This window comes from Vulpes vulpes, chromosome 7, assembly GCF_048418805.1.
Source record: "Vulpes vulpes isolate BD-2025 chromosome 7, VulVul3, whole genome shotgun sequence".
NCBI lineage: Eukaryota > Metazoa > Chordata > Mammalia > Carnivora > Canidae > Vulpes > Vulpes vulpes.
In genome coordinates, this window is record NC_132786.1 from 88600465 (window position 1) to 88620742 (window position 20278).

Genomic DNA, 20278 nt, shown 5'->3' on the forward strand with positions numbered 1-20278 from the left:
TGGTTCCCCTAATGGCCCCAAAGAGTAAATGCATCCCCAAAGAGGCTCAGATGATCCCAGGTGGTCATTTGTCCTCTGAGACTTGGAGTGAATACAAATGCTTTCCAAGAGCTGGGTCAGTGGCCCAATTCCCAATTCCCAGGTAAGGAAACTGAATTTTATTCTAGGCTACTTAACCAGTTGCTGACAGAGCTTAGATTAGGTATTAGCCAGCTAAAGTGGTTAGCTAATAATTAGCACTGCTGCTCTAATACCAGTAGGTATTACAGTGACCATCACCACAGTAAATATTTGTCATTCAAAATGTAATTGTTGGGATCCCTGGGTGGCGCAGCGGTTTGGCGCCTGCCTTTGGCCCAGGGCACGATCCGGGAGACCCTAGATTGAATCCCACGTCGGGCTCCCGGTGCATGGAGCCTGCTTCTTCCTCTGCCTGTGTCTCTGCCTCTCTCTCTCTCTCTCTGTGTGTGACTATCATAAATAAATAAAAATTTTAAAAAATGTAATTGTCCACAGTGAAATACTCCACATTTATTACCATGGGGTAGGCAAGTGGTTCCAATAAGATGGAATTGAATGGTCTTTTGCAAAAATGTTTATTTTAGTCATGGCTTTTTGTCACCAGATGCTTGTTATAAAGCTCAAGCTAATAATAAAAAGAGGTGGAAGTTTTTCATAATAGATATTGGTAGTTGCCCCCAAGCTTTGTGAGTTTATCAGGCTCATACATTGAAAAAATCGGATTATTTTTGGAGGCATTGCTCAAGGAATCATGAGTGTGTCACAGCTAAAAGAGCCTTTGAAATCCTCAACTTAAGGGTGCTTATTTTACAAATGAAAAAAATGGTTTCAGAGCGGCCCAGCTAGCCTTAAGCTGGTGAAATGAGAAGGTCCATTACTTGAAGACAACAGAGAAAGGAAGCCACGGGACTTCAAGTCCAGAGGCTATGTCAAGAGTGGTGGAGAAAGAGAACATTGCACAGGTCATTATTGGAACCTGGGTTTACTATAAGAAAAAGGCCACCGATTCTTTGCAAAACATACATTCAGTTACTAGGCCTTCTCCCTCTTTAAAGAAAATGATGGAGTATGTAGAAAATATAAAAGCAAGAAAGTTGACAAAAGATAAGCATGTAAAATTTGAGCCAAGAAAATTCATTCCAGGGCTTATCTACTTCTACCCCTCAAAGCTTACTTGTATGGCCAAGGACTTCTAGAAATTTCATGACCAGAGGTCTACCTGTAAATTTTCTAGATAGAGAAAAATAAAATCTACAACAATTAATTGTGCTCCATGAACACAGTTACATCTTGATTATTTTTGATGATGTTTCCTAATATATTATGAATGGGCTATTATAAAGCTTCCATAGAATAGCAGTGGTCTGTGTAATTTTTGCCTACCGTGGTAGCTTTTTGGTCAGTAGATCAGGGTTCTGGGATTGCATAGAATAGGACATTAGTTTTGTTTGTTTTGTTTTGTCTTGTCTTTGGTGATTAGATTTAGGACATAAGTGCCAATATTTTTTTTTTAATTTTATTTTTTTTATTTATGTATGATAGTCACAGAGAGAGAGAGAGGCAGAGACACAGGCAGAGGGAGAAGCAGGCTCTATGCACCGGGAGCCCGACGTGGGATTCGATCCCGGGTCTCCAGGATCGCGCCCTGGGCCAAATGCAGGCGCTAAACCACTGCGCCACCCAGGGATCCCCTAGTGCCAATATTTTAATCAACAGTGGCACTTCCCTGTTGATGTCCTGGTTGAGTTCATTGAGTTTCACAAACACAGAAAAGGCAGACTTAAATATAGGGTGACTCAGAAAGGAAATTCAGCTTTCTTGCCTAAATAAGAGATACATGTGATTATTAATCAAAATAAATACAAGGGTCAAATAATTATAATAATTACATTGATCTTTGTCGATTTGAGACCTCTTTAATATCCATAAATTAAGAATCACTGTTAGTGAATTCATTAATTAATAATAATCTCTTGCAGTATATATCATCTTACACTCTTAGACATTACAAACTGCCTTCACCTATTTGTTTGTTTGTTTGTTTGTTTGTTTGTTTTGATGTTCACAACAAATGTGACATGGTCAGGGCAAATGTTATTCTCCCCATTTAACAGATGAGCAATTGGAATCTGTAGTGGGTCCAGAGCTCTTTCCATTGACAACAATGTCTCTAAGGTCCTGTTAGCAGTCCCTTTTTGATGAATAATGACTTTTTTTTTTTTTTGCTCACCTAAGGGCTTAGCCTTCAAACAGGATGTCTTTAATATAAATGTTGACGGAAGATGTGCCCATCCTGCCCTAGAAAAATGAGAACTGTGCCACTGACATGTCTTTGTGAAATTCAAGTAACCTATCTCTTTCTAGCAATAAAAATTGAAATAAAAAGAGTGCAGATTATACAGGTTTTTAATTGGGGGTAGAAATGTAAAGAGGATCCTAATTAATGAATTTGTTAATAACTTTTCCCACTTTGCTGGATGTCCAGCTATCAGTTCCAATGAGTTTTGGACTTTGGCCATAACATTTATCTATTTCTCCAAAAGCCAGTTTCATTCATACCCAAGTTAAGATCACCCAAGTTGCACAGTGTACTTTTGCCAGTCTGGTGGAGGTTTTGAATGCCTCCAGACTGATGCTCCCTAAGAATCTGAAAAATATTCTTTGCATACCAGCTGTTGTGCTCCTTTGATCCCTCAATTTGCATATGGTACATTACTCAACAAGAGTTTTTCTTTCTGTTTCGCTAAATGCAGGTGTGCAATCATTCTGTGAGAGCTCTCATACTTGGTTATGTAAATTACCCCCCAGGTCCAAGATCTGAAAAACTCAGTTTTTATGAAGACAATGAAAAACCACAATATTTGTACTCAATTTTTTTCTGTCCTCTGAAACACTTCTTCCTGCTCCTGGTAACCCCACACATGGCACCAGTCATTTCGGGAAAGGTTTTTTTTAGCTGGTGTAGGTTTGTAGAAAGATGTTCTTCCCAGGCTATAAAAAAGTAATGAAATATATTTGTTCACTTTGCTTTCTAAAAAACCTACCATTTTTTTTATATTTATATCTAATATCTTCCCAAAAACTTAAAAATTCTTGGACTCTATCTTCTCAAGCGTTACTTTTTTTCTTCTGCAGTCATTTTCTTTTTTTTTTTCTGTTTTTTTTTCTGCAGTCATTTTCTATAAAATATATATGTCTCACACCAAGAACACCAAATTGAAATACTCAAGTAAAGAAAACAAGTTTTCTTCTTCCTCAGTTACATTTATGTGCACAGATGCTAATTGGAGTGAAATAAAGGGACTATGAATGTTTAATTATTATAGAAAACCTGGGCTTATTAACATATGGAGTATCCTTAGCTGTAAGTCAGTATTACTGTACCAGGAGTTCTAAGGACACATAAAAGACTGAATATTTATCCTATGTGCAAATCAGCCCCCAATAACACTATTTTATCTTGTAATTCTTTCAAAATGTCAAAATTTGTATCCTATATAAATAAAAATGTGTGATTTTCATGCAAACTAAGAATTTCATTAGTAACTCAGATTTTATTCACTATCAAATATAAGATGATTTTGAACTTGCTGTTTCTCAGTAAGTATAAAATAAACTTTTATTGGTATAAATTGTTGCTTTACTCCAAATTTTCAGAATCATCAAATAAAAATACAGAGAAGGAACACAAACATTTTTCCCATATGACTCCTTTAGTTCTTAAGCTTTGTTCAGGACTTGGGCTCATACTATGAAAGACAAAAAACAAACAAGCAAACAAGAACCAAAAGCAAACAAAAAGAAAACCTTTCTCTGCTTTTTGTTAACTTAGTTTCCAAGTCAAATTTCAAATTTTATTATCATAATTACAATCACTGAACTTTTAAATGTTTACATTTTATAAAATGAATTAAGGAATATTATAGTAGGTGCCCTTTATACTCCAAGTAAGTCATAGTAGAGCCTTACATTGCTTGCAATAATTAGATCAGAAGAAAATGTATCCTTTTATATCATATAGTATTCTGATGGCTAAACTCAGACTGCCAGGCTCATGCCACCCACTTCAGCTAACTGGATGGATCATTTCTCTGTATGTTACAGAGGTAGCCCATGCTAGTAGAGTGAAGAACCCTGAGACAAGTAAACTCATACACCAACTTCAAGCTCAGACAGTTTTGAGAGGGTTCTAGTCTTAAAGGCTTTTCAGAAAAAAAAAATAATAATTTTGTGCCATAAACACAGGCAGTTTGTCCAAGTCCTTTCATCTTAATATGCCTTCTGGTCAGCTGTCTTTACTTTCTATTGATCAGGCCATTAGGAGAAATAAGAGGAGTTTTGCAAAATATTTGTCCTTCCAGGAGACTGCATTATGGGGGTTTAAAAGTATGTAACTTCTGTACCCTTTCTTAAGAGCCTACCAGTCATCTTACCTCACTTATTGTTGCCTGGAGCTCGAGTCCCAGGCTTCTTTTTGCAGGAGGCCGGTTTCTTATCCACATTAGATTGTGCCAACTTGCTTTCTTCAGCAGATTGTTGGTGCTAAATAAATGGTGTGATTTGTAGTAATAATGGTGATGATAATGAATCTTAAAACACCTAACTAATCCCAGTGAACTCTCTGTGATGTTAAGACTGTGGAACACATGGTTGACTAACAGTGATAATGACTGAAAATGAGGTGATAAATTACTATGCAGATTGCCAATGGCCTATAATTGTCTCAAAAGGAGGACATTTCATTAGAGACCAATCCCACTTAAATAAATATATGTGTAGCATTTAGACATAGAACTGCATCTGTACAATTTTTACAATAACCTCCTCCATAAAATACAGGGATAACTTGGACAAACACTCCTGGAGTCAAGGGACATAGGAGGTAAGACTTAAGATTGTGTTTGCTCTTTCTTGAATGTCGCATTGTTCCTGGATCTGTAAGCATAACTTTAGAGGCTCCACCAATATAAACACAAAACTACCTAGTTATGAGCCTGTGTTTACACAGTCCAGATCAAAAGCCCAGACACTCAGGTTCATTTGCATTTGTTGCCAAAAATGCCCTGATTCTTCTTTTGAATAATAGCAATAATTCATATTGTGATGCCATTTGTTATCAAGATTCATTTATATTTACAAATCTTATAAAAGGCCTCATATTCTTTACCATGTTGCCAGTACTTTCTTTCTTTCTGGTAGCATTGTTCTTTTCTAAGGAACTGATTGTGTGGCAGATCGCAGGATCATTGCAGAGAGCACAGATGAAAAGCCTGTTATTCCAAAGGATTAAATTACAATTCTTAGTGAACCATTGCCAAACTATTTTTTTCAAACCCGGGGAGGATTGGAAATAGGAAATGTTATGCCTTGAAAAGGGGTGGGAGCAGTTGAGTGGATGAAGAAGAATAACCATCTTGGTGTTATTAAATTCTCTTCAAGTAAAATCATGAAGCAAATAAAAATGAAAAAAATCTATAAAATATCCAAATGATCTAGAAGAATAAATAAGAGTAAATAAGAAGTAATGATGATCATGGGATGGATTTTTATTGAATTATAAAGATGAGTAAGGAAAATAATCCAATATAGTATTTACATGTAATACACAAAAACAATTAAGATCCCAACTGTACTACAGCATTTTCAGGAGCTCAAGGAATATGGGGGCAGAGGATCTGAGGTTTGCAAATCCCTCATGGCTTGCATATGAGCTCTCTTGGGGGGGATTATACAATATAGTGGGGAAACAAAATGAAAGAGATTCTCCACTGAGGGCACTTGGAACAGGATAAGTACAAAATCTGACCTCAAACCAGGAGGAGAAATCAGTTCTGTTTGAGATTCTAAACATCAGGGAAGTATCATATAACCTGGGAGGGGATGGGATGGGATAAATAAATTTGGGGAAGAAAACACCATAGAGAAGAAGCGTTTTGAAATTCAATTCTGAAACATATCTTCATGCATTTGGAAGAAGTTAAAGGAACTAGATGCCCAGTGGCATGGAGAGACTGAAGTGAGGAGAAAAGAAACTGATAATTACCCATGTGCTGTCACTGCAACAGGGAGTCTACAGGATGTCACTGTGGGTTCTTCTAGTGTATCACCATCAGAAACAGGGACAATCTCCACATGAAACACTGTAATAAAAAGTTCAAAAATATGCACTGAGGGTTTCCCATGTTTCAGGCACATATCAAGTATGATCCTAGGTGCTTGGGATAAAAAAATGGATAAGATACAATCCCTGCTCATTAAGAGTCCGTAGGATTTTGGAGAAAAGACAGACACACAAGCAGATGATCCCAGAACAACAACAACAATAAATGGAAAAAATACTACAATGACATTGAGTACAAAGGAAGCTGCAGAGCCAGCTGCCTGGAGAAATCAAGAAATGCTTTGGAAAGGGAGTCATGTTTGGACTGGATCTTGAAGAATGAGTAAGAGGTCTCCAGGAGCAAAGAAAACAGATGGAAAGAATAAGGCCCATGCAGTGTAGTGGCATGGGGTGCAGAAGTTGGAGGAACTAGAAGATGAGGTTGGAGGATGGTGGAGACTGTGAAGGGTCTTCTGTACTGTGCTGAGGGGTTTGGCCTTACCCAGGTAAGTGCAAGAGAATATTACCAGCTTTAAAACAGGAGAATGACCTAATCCAATGCGTGTTTCAGAGTAGCAGCTCTGGTTAGATAGGGTAAGGCTCAAGTTTGCAAAAAAGTCAGGAAGCCACAACAATGTAGATAGATGGAAGATGAAAGGGAAGATTCCATTGATATTTTGAAGATGGTAGGAATAGACCTTCACAAGCTATTAAATGTTAGGGGCGAAGAAGTTGAAGGGGACCACAGCTCCTGTGATGGTGATGCCATTAATTAAGAGAATACTGCAAGAGGAATCCACCATTTATGTCTGTAGCAGGGTGACACCGAGGAGCGCAGGAGAGTTTGGCAAATCTATTGTTAAAATCCTAATATATATAGTGAAGGAGACTGCAACTCAGAGAATCAGCTAGAAAACCATTTTCATTCTGCCCCACCCTACTGCATCCTTGAGGAGATTCAAGGGAACAGAAAATATTTCACTAGAATTTTACTTAATTTTTAACTATTACAGAACTATAGTTTTTAAAATAGGCACGTTCATGTGTGTCACATACCAAATGTCACTACAATAGAGACCAACAAAGAGGCTTAGTTGTCTCACCAGGTAACTCTTGGTTCAGCCCTCTGAGCAAATGAAGCTCCTCCTCATTATTTGTAAATAGAATTGTATCCTGAGATTACAAGGCAACTTAAAAAAAAAATATATATATTTATATTTTTATCATTTCCAACACTTTACCTTTGTAATCAAGAAAATCTCAACACTATACAACCATTTAGAAATTGCCGATATAAATTGGCTGCTGAGGCTCATCTAAGATAATTGTCATCTAAGCTCCTAATTTTAATTCCTGATATTCATCAAAACAGCCTTGTTTTTCATTGAATTTCAACCAATGAAATGTTTACTAAAAATATTCTTATTTCATATATTCCATTACATATATGTGATTCTTCATAAGATTTCTTTTGAAAAGGGGTTCTAGCTCTAAGGAAGTTACTTTAAAAACTGAATATCAAGTGTATACTTTAGTGGGGGCATATACTGCATATATTTCTATTGACTTTTATTTCTGAGATTGTTAAAGAAGTCTTCAATGTATTAGACTCACTTAAAATTCTAAGACCATCCTTTCACTCTCTTGACACACATATTCATATTTTTCTCCCTGTTCCCAATTTCTCCCTCTGAGTTTGGTATTGGTCTAAGACAAGGACAGGGACAATCTGATTTGGCAGAACAATAATCAACCACAGTGTGTCTCTTCTGTTTTTCATTTTGCTTGATTATGACATCAAAATGCAAGAATGGGTGAACTATGTTGAAGACTGGGTTTTGAAAACACCTGTTTACTAATGTGGCTATGTGCGAATTTTCATATTTAATAATAATGGCAGCCTACCCCATCATTTTTACACTTTCATTGCAGAAACAGTGGCCTGCACATATCCTGGAAAAAATACATTCAAAGATTATGGTAATGGCTAAAATTTTCATGGAAGAATAAAAATCCACATTAATACAATTTATACTTACTATATTAGTTTATACAATCTTACATAAGCAACAATCAACTCCTATGTCATACATAACTTTTTAATGTGCTATTTGAACTTCATCAACAGCTTCTTGATTGGGTCTTGAGCACTAATCAGACCCCTCAGTACGAGGGAGGCTTAAATATCTTGCATCTATCATGAAAAGTAAGTAGGATCCATAATGACTAATCACATTAGCATAATTTAAAAATGCAGAGCATGAATAGGTTTCCCCCCCACCCGCCAAGATTTGTAGTAAAAACTTACACACAATAAGACTGCAATGATTCATTACGCCATTGGCTTATTTATATTGTAACACATTTATGTGCCCAGCAGAATGAAACCATAAAACCACCATTAATGAGTAGAGAGGTTCTTTTTTTAACTGAGTTGCATGAATTCAGATGAATATATTAAAAATATCTATGTCTCAAGGAAGAGAAATTGCTATCCTCTTATGTCCTCTTAGGATGTTACAAAACCTAGTCTCACTGTGGATCTTTTTTAGTAATATACATTTTGTACTTTCCACTATGAACCAATTTCTGCCCATAAAGCCAGACAATGAGTTGCAGGAGAAATTACTGCACATCACAGACACACGGTATGAAGGGAAAATTTATTCTTAGGGAAGAAAACCCCACAAAAATAAACCCATTTTTGGGGGAAGCTACCCCACTTATAAGTAGTATATTGCCTGCAAATGGGTATAATTTCACTTCCTCTCAAGACTTTGGGCTGGCTGCGTTAAGGACTGAATTGGTCTTCCAAATATAAGCTACTGAGTGCCAGGCCCTTAGCAAGGTGCTTTGAATGAAACTATGAAAAATGACAGTCTTTGCCTTCATAGGGCTTACCATGGGGAAATTAGAAAAGAAATCAGACATTTAAGTGATAGTATCATGAGTTCTGTCGTGTAGGAATTAATAGCAAGGCATCCTGGAGGGTGGAATGACAGGGTTGATACCTGGAAGCAGGAGTTTACCAGGTGAAAGAACATAGGGTGCAGACAAATGTATTTCAGGCAAAAGGGAGCTGTTTATAAGGAATGTTTAAGGAACTGAGAACAGTTCATTCCATTACCAAATAATTTTGGAATATCTGTCAGCTGCATATAGCTAAACCATAGATTACAAGGGAGAAAGTGGCAAAGGATGATGCTAGAAGGGATTCAGGGACAGATTTATTCACTTAAAAATATTCAGGGGGGGACGTCTGGGTGGCTCAGTGGTTGAGCATGTCTGCCTTTGGCTCAGGGTGTGATCCTGGGGTCCTGGGATTGGGTCCCACATTTGGCTCCCTGCAGGGAGCCTGCTTCTCCTTCTGCCCGTGTCTCTGCCTCTCTCTCTCTGTGTCTCTCATGAATAAATAAATAAAAATATTTTTAAAAAATATTCAGGGGTAAGCAATCTATCAGTGCACAAGATAGTCAAGGCATCTGCCTTCAGGGAGCATGTGGTTTAGTGGAGGAAACAGATAAAAAAAATATAATGAAATTAAGAATGTCAAACTGCGATCAATACAATGACGCAGAGTGCTATGAGAGCCTAACAGGAAGAACCAACTTTAGGTGGAATTGGAGCAACATCTCTGAGGAGGTGAGATTTGAAGAATGAGAAGAGGTCAGATCATGAAGGGGGGTGGGGTTTTATCTTGACAGCTACTACATTTAAAGATTTTAAGAAGGGGGATGATACCATCATTTTGCATTTTAGACAAATCCTTCTGGCTAACATCTGGAGATGAGTGAGACAGGAGGTAGATCAGTTGGGTGGCTTTTCCAGTAATCTGGTTGAGAGATTATTTCCTACTGCCAGAATATTTTAGTAACAGTGGTATTAAGCAGGGATAATATTAAAATATTTAACAATCAGTTTGGCAAGAGCATTTGCTCCTTAGGATAGGTGCTAGCCTCAGCACTAAGCAGGGTCCAGTGGGCCTGTCTCTGTGGGGCCAGGCTGGACAGACAGGTGGATCTCAGAGGTGGGGCTAGTAGAACTGGACTTTAGGCCAGTGGCCCTTTACAACCCGTATGGAAGTATTTCAATATTTTAGCAATAGATGCAGCTGTAGCAGACTAAGAATTAGATATAGGGAGGCAGGGAGAGATTCAGAAGATGATTAGGAAAGAGAAGGCTTATATTTAGGTAATGCATGAAGTGAGCAAAAGGGAGGAGTTAGGGATTAAGCTCTGGTTTCTGCTTGGGCAACCAGGCAAACTCATTTATTTATTCAATTGTACTTATTCAGCGCTTTATGGTTAGGACACCTGGGAGACTTGAAATGTCAAGTGGACAATTGGTTATATGAGGAAGGAAAAGGAATTGGGGGGAAAAAGCTGGGCTGAAGAAATATTTGGGGGTTTTCAGCATCAAGATGCCATCTAAAGCTACAAAATGGATGAGGTCCCAAGGGAAAGAATAGGGAAAGAAGCAACAGAGGCCCAGATGGAGCCCTGAGCAGCCCCAGCATGTAGTTCGTGAAGAGGAGAGGAGCCTTTGGTTACTGAGCAGTAGCTGCTGCTGTAGGGGAAAAAACAAAACAATTGTGTGAGGTTTCAGAAGCTGAGAGTGTTTCCAGGAGGAGGGAGTGGTTGGCTGTGTTGAAAGCTGTGGAGAGATTGAGTAAGAAAGAAAAGACTGGAGTGTCTATGAGATTTAGCAACACGGAGACTGCTGGTGACCTTGATAAAGACAATTTCAGTGGGTGGTGAACATGGAGGTCAGATTGTCTAGCCCTGAAGGTAGATGAGAAGTGGGGAAGTAGACATGGGGAGGACAAGACAGCTTCCTACAGTGATGTGGAGCTGCCTTTTTTTTTCCCCCTAGGGAAAAGACTTGAGCAAGTTTAATTACTAGTAGGGGAGATAGTAAGGTATTTTGATAGATTCCAGGGATCAGCAAACTAGTGATCCTGTTTGTAAATAAAATCGTATTAGAACATAGTCACTCCCATTCATTTATGTATTGCCTAGGACTTTTTTCTCCTATGACAGTTTACTTTGGCATTTATAAGCAGAGAACCTATGGCCCACAAAACTCAAGATATTTACTCTCTGACCCCTTATAGAAAAAGTTTATCTGCCCATAGTTTGAGTATGACATGCTCTAGCCCATTTAATTTCTGCAGGAACTCAAATAACTATATAGATATATAAATGTATACATAAATACATGAGCCAACAAATTCCCAAGTCAAAAGTGCTATGAAACTGAGTAATGTATAGAATTGTTGAATCGCTGTATTGACACTGTATCTAACACTGTATGCCAATTATAATAGAATTTTTAAAAACAAAAAGTCCTGTGAAAAATCTCCCTAGTCAGTTTACCAGTTTATCAACAAAAAGCCAAGAGACTTAGCTTTGCTCCTCTACTCAAGTAAGGAGAGGAACCAGGTGTGGTACTAGAGAATTGCCTAGGGCACAGGGTGGAGGACTTTTTTTTTTTTTTTTTTTTTTTTTTTTTAAGATTTGGGTAGTTAGCAGAGGATTCCCTAGGTACATGCACTTACATGGCACTATCCCAGTGAGGTCTGCAGTGAATCACAGTCCTCTAGAATTAATCGAGGAAGTAAGGGGGGATAAGTTAGGGAGATCTGGACTAAAGCTGAAGAGTATCTTTGATGTGAAAACAGAATCACAAAGTGGTAGTTTGTAGTTTGGCAGCAGGGAAGGGCAATCTTGACAGTTCCTTATTTCCTGTGATGAAACAGGAGAAATGAGCTGAATTTATGTACAGTCCAAGCCAACTTATCCCTCAGGAATGGGCTGTTGGACCAGGAGTTAGGCTGTTAAAAAAACAGGTCAAAGCAACAAATAAAAAATGGCATTTTCTACAAACATTTTGTTTAACTGAATACAAATACGTATATATCAACTGACCAATCTTTTGACAGAGGGGCAAGGCCTTTACTTTGAGCCCAGGACATCATTCTTGAATAAAGCATACCTAGAACATATTCACTGAAGTTTAAAATAGGGATGTCTTTTTCTTTCTTTCTTTCTTTCTTTCTTTCTTTCTTTCTTTCTTTCTTTCTTTCTCTCTCTTTATTCATGAGAGACACAGAGAGAGGCAGAGAGAGAAGCAGGCTCCTTGTGGACAGCCGGATGCGGGACTTGATCCTGGAACCCCCTTAATCCTGAGTGGCTCACACCCTGAGCCACTCAACCACGGAGCCACCCAGGTGGCCCATAAAATAGGGATGTCTTTAAAGGAGAGTGAAAACTTATAGATAAATGAGAAGTAATCTGAGTATAGAATCCTTCTAGATTTTTTGCCACAATCTTTTGCAGCTATACGCATCACTCACACTTTATGAAGCTTTCAACTTGTTTTCATAGAAAAAGCTCTTTTCTTTGTCTTCATATTTCACCTCTTTATGTAATATTTAATGAAATCACATCATTATGATAACAAAATACAACTGTCATAAACAGATGTAGGAAGCAACTGTTTCTCAGGAAACATACAATTTATATCACTATAACCCACTAACTTTGTCCTGTGTGTGGGAGTATGAGGATACAAAGGGAATAGTGATTCTGGATAGCCCAGGAAAGGGAGGAAAGTTAAGAGTGTTTCTCTGTGAGGGTGTTACAAGCATGTTATGGGGCCCCAGCTGGTGCTCCTTGAGTCACTGTCAAGCTGCCAGCATGGCTGGGTCCCCTGAATATTGACTCAGGGCAGCTGTCCCAAGTCATCACACTCTAGGGATCGTGGAGTATTGTGTGTTGGAAAGCACGCATTAAACACTTGCTTTAGCTTCTTCTGGAATGTATGTGGAATAATAGATGACTCCTCCCAACAGTGCAGCTTCCAGAGAGTTACAACTGATGAGAAACTGGCCTTATATATCCCACAGCAGATCTAGCTTTGTAAGACATATTTAAAATTCTCAATATGCTGAATCTAAACAGAGAAGTAAAATCTCAGTAAGCATATTCTGGCAGCATGTCACCTGGTAACTAACAAAGAACACCCAAAATAGTAGACAGAGATCACTGAAAAATATAAAAGTAAGGAATCAAAGCAGTGCTTAATATATTACTGTGAATGGAAATTGGGGAGCCCTCATTCTGCAGCAAATGCCTAGCCAGCTTTATAACTTATTTTATACTAAAATTGGACTGAGAATCCTATTTTCTAATATCAATACTTTGGAAATGTATTTCCAATAGTTTAGAAATGAAGAAAATAAGATTGCTCAGTGGGAGTTTACTGTGAAATCAAGAATATAATTGATCAAATATATATATATATATATATATATATATGCAATATATCAAGAAAAGGGACTATATCTAACATGAAATCTTTTATAATGCTAATTTTTTAATATCAAGATATTAATTGTAGAACTAGAAGAGGCCTAGAAGGTCCAAATGCCTCTACTGTAGATATGGATATTAAGACTCAGAAAGGTTACATGATTTGTTCAAGGATCCAAGGCTTATCCAGCCTATAACCCAAGTCTCCTATGTCCTAGTCTATTGTTTTTCTCATTATTACACCCTCCTTTTATATGGAATTTTCTGATTAATTAAGGTCACTCCATTCTTAGTGATCTGGTTACTATAGCTGAGTAACAAATCACCCTATAACTCAATGATGTAGAACAACTATCTATGGTGGTCATTGAGTCTGTGGGTCATAGATTCAGACAAGGTACTGTGGGGATGGCTTGGGACTGTGATCATCTACAGACTCACTCACATGTCTGCTGATTGATGGTGGCTATCCCTGGGCCCTCAACTGGGGCTGTGGGCCAGAATGCCAACAAGTAGCCTCTCTCCATGTAGCCTGAGCTTCCTCACAACATGGTGACTGGTCTCCAAGGGTGAGCATCTCGAGAGAGAGAGAACCAGATAGAGGTCATATTGCCATTTATGACCTATCTTGCAAATCCTGCAAATAGACTTCACCTCTTGATGGGAAGTCGCAAAATACTAGAACAGCATGTAGGACCAGAAGTATTGCTGTGGCCACTTTTGGAAGCTACAGTCTGCTACAATTAAAATTAAAAGCATTCTTTCACCAGAAGAAAACTGGAGGGAGAAAAGAGGCAGAAGAACAACTAACAAATCACACCTGAAGGCTGAGTGTGCCTGTTCCCATTTCTTTCCCTCTGGGGAACTTTGCAATCTGTGCTTACTGCAAATTGAACAGGAATGAAGCATTTTAACTCAACATGATTGAAGCTCTTATTTCATTTAACTGTCTAGTTTGGTGTGTTGGAAAGTATGTTTATAGGATGTATCCCTAGCATAAAAGCCTTCACAATGAAGAAAAGGGAAAAATTGTTTTAATTGAAGAAATTATTTTTTAAAAATAGATCATGTGCTAGACTATAAAGAAAACATCAATAAATCTCCTAAAGTACAATGTGCACAGACATATTCTCTGACCACAGAACAATAAAACTACAAATTAGGACCAAACATTTAAACAAAAATTTCCCACCCACTTGGAAATTTAAAAATACTCTTCTATAGATCTCTTGGGCATAAAAGGGGAAATGTGATTGCAATTACAGAATACTTAGAAAATAAGAATAATGAAAATACTACAAATAAAAACTCATGGGATAAGGCTAAAGTTCTGTTTAAGAGGCATATAAATTTGTAAAGAATGAATAATGACAACACCAGCATCAGTAGCAATGGCTGGCACTTCACGTGTCAGGTGCTGTTCTAGGAGCATTACATGCATCAACTCATTTAATCCACACAACATATAAATAGATACTGTTATTTTGCAGGGGAGGAAAATGAAACACAGAAAGGATCAATGACTTGAGCAGGATCATGCAACTAGCTTCTAACACATGATAAGCAATGTTCCAGGCATTGGGGTTACAACAGTGATGCAGGCAGGTAGAGTTAATGTTCTCTTACAGGTCCTCAATACTGCTTGGCAAGAGTGGGAATTCTGGTTCCCCATGGGGCCTCCACTGACACCTTGGTGGCTAGAGGGGCAGAAGTGCCTCATTATTGCTGGATGGTAGAAAGCCCTGAAGTTCATGAGGCCTTCTCTGACAACCCCCCATCAGGGAGGGGAAAGAGGCTTTGCTAATGTCAGGTAGGGATGGAAGTCCAGGCTTCTTGTGTGGTCCTCACTGGCACTGGGGAGGAGGGAGAGGGGAAAATGTGTGTCATTACTGCCTGGTGGGGATGAAAATCTCAGCTCCCTACTTATCCTTCTCTGATGCCACCTTGGCAGGTGTTGGGGTGCCTTGGTACAGCCTTGTTGAGAGTTGAAGTCTAGGTTTCCCAATAGGACTTTGCTGGCATGAGTGAGAGTGGGGCCACAGCTTTTTCTGTGGTTTTGGCTGGGGTAGAGCACTTTAGATAATTTAAAAGTTTTCTATTTTGCTAGGCTGACACTTTCCTGGTCCTTTAGCTAAACAGAGCAGGCTTTTGTTGGGGCTTTTTCTGTCTGCCTGTTGGTGTTTGTGGGCTGCCAGCTTTTTTTAGCTCCAAGTCTGGGATATATGAGGCAGGCAAACAAACAAACATTGGGAACTAACCACTGTGTCCCAAAGTCCCTAGCTGGTCTGCCTTCATCTCTTGCCTTTCAGTATATATACATAATACTATATTGAGAGAGTAATATGTAAGTGTTTTAGTTTTACTTAGCTGGAGGAATATGGAAAAATAGATCAACTTCATCTTCCCAGAAGAGGAAAGCTCCTGTTTTGTATTAAGAAAAAAAAAAAACAACAACACAAAAACCTGATGGCATGTGCCCGTTCTTAGAGCAAGAGGAAAACCAAAATGACAGAAAATCACTGATAGTGATAGGTGGAGAGGAGAAGAAGGGGTGGGATCCTGCGCACATGTGGACAGGTGGCCTTAGACATGAACATGGATAATTAATCCAGTCACAAGAGGGAAAGCTGAGAATATATTACAAATGCAAGGAGTTTGGTGGGTACTTGAATGAGGAAGCTCTCTAGTGTTAGATTCCATTGCCTCAGTGAAATAAGAAGGGGGCACCTGGGTGGTATAGTCAGTTGAGTGTCTGACTCTTGGTTTTGGCTCAGGTTGTGGTCTCAGAGTCATGGAACCGAGCCTGCTTTCAGGCTCTGTGCTCAACTCAGAGTCTGCTTGAGTTTCTCTCTCCCTCTCCCTTTGCTCCCCCACCCTACATGCTGTCTCTCTAAAATCAATCAGTCAATCAATCTTTGAAATAAAAAGGGAAGCCATCAACTGAGAGAGGGAGGTGGAGTCAGGGAAGGCTGGGGTTTGCAAAGAAGTTGCTTTGAAGAACGGTAGAGGGATCCCTGGGTGGCGCAGCGGTTTGGCGCCTGTCTTTGGCTCAAGGGGCGATCCTCTGCCTATGTCTCTGCCTCTCTCTCTCTCTCTCTGTGACTATCATAAATAAATAAAAATTAAAAAAGAACGGTAGAGTGAACAGACTAGAGAAATACAGTAGGATTGCTGAGCACACTGAAGCCACATCAATTTAGAAGGAAACCAGTTGGCATAGTTGTTTCCTCCAGAGCTAGGTAAAGAGTAGGAAGATAGATGTGGGTTTAATCAATAACTGTTGCCAGATCAGATGTTAGAAGGGAAAAGAAGGGAAAAGAATCAAGGACAAGGAGGATATGGATAAGGGAGGGAATGTGATGATGGACCATGACATGACACAACTCTGGAAGACACTATTTACACAGTATTTTGCAACACGGGTACGCTTCATAAATTCTAATCTAAATGAGGTTGAACCTGAGAAAATGGACAGTAAACATTTGGTAGTGACTGGATTGGAGTCCTAAAGGGGTTGAATAGTTGTTCAAGTGGGAGTAATGAATTACAGGCACTCAAAGACAGGAGATCATAGCCATAGAGAAGATATTTGAAACTGAGATTTAGGAAGTGAAACAGGCATTAGAAGTGAAAAGATCTAGGGTATGAGAAAATATAGCTGAAGTGGAATGGATGGAAGACTACTGACAAACTAGATGCCCTTAACAGCCTTCTTACTGACAATAAATAAAAATGATTTAAAAAATTTAAAACTATATTTTTAAATGCACTAATGACATAATAACAAGGCAAGGCCAACATGAATTCAGAGCAAGACCCTAATAAGATGATTCAGCCACTGATGCTTGCTTTTGCATTGAAGACTTTCGACAATTCAGGGGATCTCGAGTTCCAGTGTTCACAGCCCTGCAAGATATGGGTGATAGGTGACAAAGTCCGGGTCCAGCCCTAAGAAGGCAATCAAGAGACAGCATCCTACATAAAGCTCAAAACAGTACACTAGAAATAATATTGTGTCCATTCCAAACAATAAGGACATTTGCTCATCTTAAAATTTGGCACTGGGTACACAGAAAGGAAAATCTTTCTTGAAAATTTATTAGTAAAAGTTAGCCCTTATGGGTGAGTTTTGATGCCTGAGTTGCACAGCCTAGGTGGTCTAGGAAAATTTTAAGCTGAGAATTTAGTGTAAAGCGGCCCTCCTTCGTGATACCCATGGGCACCTGGCAGAAAAAAAACGATTTGCAAATCGTTTTTTTTTAAGATTTTATTTATTTATTCATGAGAGACAGACAGGGAGAGAGAGAGAGAGAGAGAGAGAGAGACAGGCAGAGGAAGAAGCAGGCCCCATGCAGGGAGCCCGATGTGGGAGTCGATCCTGGAACTCCAGGATCACACCCTGGGGCCAAGGCAGGCGCTAAACCACTGAGCCACCCAGGGATTCCCAGCAAATCGTTTTTAAATAAACTCCCTTCAATCTATATCTCAAAGAATTTCCATAGAAATAGTAATCCACAATATAAAAAGAAAAGCAGGGGCGCCTGGGTGGCTCAGTTGGTTAAGCTTTCACCTTCGGCTCCGGTCATGATCTCAGGGTCCTGGGATGGAGCCCTGCACTGGGCTTCCTGTTCAGTGGGGAGTCTGCTTCTCTCTCTCCTCCCCACTGTGCTCTCTGTCGCTATCTCTCTCTCTGTCTCTCAAATAAATAAATAAAATCTTAAAAAGAAAATAAGAAGCATAAGTGAGACCCAACAAAAACAACAAGCAACTATCACCCATAGCAATCAGGTATTGGACATACCAGATGGTACAAAATCTACATACAATTTGTAATGATTAAAGAGGCAAAACTAGGGAGTCATCACTTGCAGGAGATAAGATTTTTTTTTTTACATAGAGAATATAAAAGAATCTATATATAAATCAGAATCCAAATATTTTAGTAAAATTGTGACTTGCAAGGTATTTTTAAAATGCATTTCTATATAGCAGCAACAATTAGAATATGTAATAAAAATATCATTTATAATACTATCAAAAATATTAAATACCTAAGAATAAGTTTAACAAAATATGACTAAGATATGTATATAGAAAATCATAAAATTGAAAAAAATTAAAGGGAACCTAAATAAATGGGAAAAGATATTATGTTCATGGATAAGAAGAGTTAATATTATGAAGTTGTTGCTCCTTTTGAAATTGACCCCAAGGTTTATTTTATTACATTTAAAATCTCAAGAAGGTGTTTATTTTGGCAGGTGGGCATTGAGGAATAGATAATGGAACTTGGTGAGTTGATTCTCAAGTGTACTAGAGCTGACATTGAAAATCAGTTGAGAAAGTATGGGCTTTAAGTACATGATGCTGAGACAACTGGTTATTCATACTGAAAAAAAAAAAAAAGAATCTGAAACCCAACCTCACACCACATGCAAAAATCAATTCTAGGTAGATGAAAGGCTCAATATTAGGTAGAGCTTAAAACCTCTTGAAGATAAAATAAGAGACTACCCTTTACAATTAAAGGAAGGGAAGGATTTCGAAAGCTAGACAGAAGAGCAGCACAAAGAGGAAAGGAAAATGTTACTAAAGTCAGCTACATTAAAATTAAGAATTTTTGTTTATCAAGAGATATCATAACAAGTAAAAATGAGATTCATAGACTGGAAGAGGGTATTTGCTTTACCATGTGACAAAAGGTTAGTATCTGGACTACATAAAAACTGTAAGCCAATAAGAAAAATACAACCTAATTTATTTTTATTTTAAATGGGAAAAAAATTTGCATGGGCACATCACTGAAGAGAGCTGAAATGGTAAATTAACATATGAAAATATATTCAACTTAATTTGTAATCAGGGAAATGCAAGTTAAAACCACAGTGGTATACTATTTCAATCTCAGCAGTTTGACAAAAAGTTTTAAGTGTGAAATACCAAGAATTAGAGATGTGGAACCAATAAATTCTCATACAACTGCTGGTGGGAGAATAAAGTTATTCCAACCATTTTGAAAGATAATTCAGCATCATCTATCAGGTTGAAATGTGTATGCTCTTTGACTCAGAAATTCCACTTTCTGATGTTTGGCTTATAGAAACTAGTATAAATGTATTGAGAGATAGGTACAAAAGATATTCATAGTAGCATACTTGTAACAGCAAAAGCTGGAAATAACCAAAATAGTCACCAACACTAGAATAGATTAAAAATTATGATATGTTCATATAATTGAATACTATACAGCAATAAAAATGAATGAATTGTAGTTATTTGCAACAACATGAATGAATCTCAGGAACATATTATGATGATTATTATTATTTTTAAAGATTTTATTTATTATTCATGACAGACAGAGAAAGAGACAGAGGCAGAGACACAGGCAGAGGGAGAGGGAGAGAAGCAGGCGCCATGCAGGGAGCCTGATGTGGGACTCAATCCTGGGTCTCCAGGATCACACCCCGGGCCGAAGGCGGCACCAACCGCTAGGCCACCAGGGCTGCCCAGGAACATATTATTGAGTGGAAAAAGCAAGTCACAAAAAGATCCATATAGCAAAATTCAAATTATATGAAGTTAAAAAAACATGCAAATTTGATTACATATTATATGTTCATGTATATATGTACATGTGATAAAACAGAAATAAAATAAAGGGAATGATAAGAAAGGAAGGACAGAATTGGAGAGGGACACATGGACTTAAATGTTTTATGTCTTTTTTTTTTTTTTTTTTTAAAGAGAAGAGACAGAGCATGAGGTGGGGGTGGGGAGGGTGGGCAGAAGGAAAGGAAGAGAGAGAAGAGAGAATCCTAAGCAGGCTCCATGCTCAACATGG

General features: G+C 38.2%; 1 long non-coding RNA gene across 1 annotated transcript in view; it reads right to left on the reverse strand.

Moving 5' to 3' along the window:
- Positions 1-20278, reverse strand: part of LOC140599714 (uncharacterized) — a 101861-nt gene that overhangs the window by 43059 nt on the left and 38524 nt on the right. The window contains exon 2 of the long non-coding RNA XR_012002673.1: positions 6065-6161. This is a non-coding gene — a long non-coding RNA (uncharacterized lncRNA). The remainder of the gene's footprint in view (positions 1-6064; positions 6162-20278) is intronic.